We start from the raw sequence: 1772 nt of genomic DNA, 5'->3' as shown, positions 1-1772 counted from the left end.
AAATCCTTTTGAAAATGTGTTAAAAGCGTATTCTTTCTAGCTTCTCTGTTTTACCCACATGGATATTAGTTCAAACTTATATCAAGAGGGTCGAAATCTTTTTTTCTTTTGTTACAAAGGAAACCATGAAAAGAGTTAGATTGAAACAGTGTATTACCACTTCTCTGGCGGCAGATAGGGTCAATCAGTGTCAAAAGTGACAGGAGAAGACCCTGAAGCAATCTAGCATATCGGAGCCAATCTGTGGGGCCCACAAATGGAACAGTCTGGTGAGAGCAATGACAAAGCAAGGCAAAGATGGAAGGAGGCCAAAGTGGCAGTGATCACATTACCAACTTGAAAAATGTTCCAGAAAATAGCCTGGCTCTGATAAGAGGCTTAGTATAAGCATGGGGCCAATTAGTCTAACTTTGCAGCCTTATTTTCAGCTAATCTTAATTATCTGAATATTTAATTTAAATTTTTCCACTTCCCTACTAATGCTCTCAAAGGCACAGTAATGTCCTTGCCTGTTAGCAAAGTAAGGTTGAAAGGCCCATCTATACCTGTTAATATTTGAATGCTTATCAATCAAATATGCATAAACCAATGAATTCAGTATCAGAAACAGTAAAAAAATAAATACATAAATGCTCAAAAAGTAGCAGACACATACCTTCAACTTGAAACAGAAGGGTCAGAATATTTGCCAGTAATTAAAAAATAATACTATTCTAAAGGAGCTCATTGTTACTTTGGGTAAACTCTACCACAAGTCAAATTACGGTTCTAATTAGTAGCATCTGCCTTCATTCAGGATTATAATATTACTAGTCTATCTAAATCAGGATACAGAAGTATCATGGTATAATATAAAGAGAAAAAAATAGTTGTTAGTTATTAATTGACTTGCTGCTTCTGAGGGTTTTGTCTTGTAATTTTAAAATATATACAGATATATATGTATGTATGTGTGTGCATACACACATGAACACAAACACACATATAAGGCATTAAAACTTTACTAAGACTGTTTATAAAATTTTCTGTGTGTATATTTTAAACAAAATATACACACATAAACAGATATTTTTCTATTTGTAATTTTCTCACACATTGGATTAAAATCTCCTTGAGGGCAAGGATAGTCTTTTGTCTCTTTTTGTTTCCTAGCACTTAACACACAGTGCATGGCAAAATTTACGTGTTTAGGTTTTTTGATTAATGATTAGTATAATGTATGAAGACAATATATTTTCATTCAATATACATCACATATATAGACGCACTATATTTACATACAACACGTATATATGTATGCACACATGTGTGTATATCATTCTTTCAACACCTATGATTTACTACCTACTTGATGGATCAATTAATTTGGTTATCGACTGCAAAAGAGACCTGATAGTCCTTTCTAGTAACACTTCTGATTTATGAGCACCTGCTTTCCAAGAAGGAATATCCTTTAACTGCTCTATGTAAAATGCATGAATAAAATGATAGTACTTGGTGATATAAGGAAGTGTGAAGGACGATGTGCTTCTCTTCAAATGTAAAGTATTATATGCTACTTTCTAATGTGAACTGTCTGTTTTATATTCATTCCCACACATGTACTCTGAAATTTCCTTCAATCAGTAAAAACAGTAGGAAAAAGAGGCCATTGGCAATACACCCAGCATTTCTGCATGCTGAGAGATCCAGACAAGAGCACAGGCATCAGTCTTCAGAGCAGTCTCAAGGCCTAATAAGTGATGTGCCCAGAGATGCAGAGCTTGTTTCCT

The sequence above is a fragment of the Notamacropus eugenii genome, chromosome 4 (genome assembly GCF_028372415.1).
Source record: "Notamacropus eugenii isolate mMacEug1 chromosome 4, mMacEug1.pri_v2, whole genome shotgun sequence".
In the NCBI taxonomy this organism is placed as follows: domain Eukaryota; kingdom Metazoa; phylum Chordata; class Mammalia; order Diprotodontia; family Macropodidae; genus Notamacropus; species Notamacropus eugenii.
Note: the sequence above shows the minus strand (reverse complement) of the source record.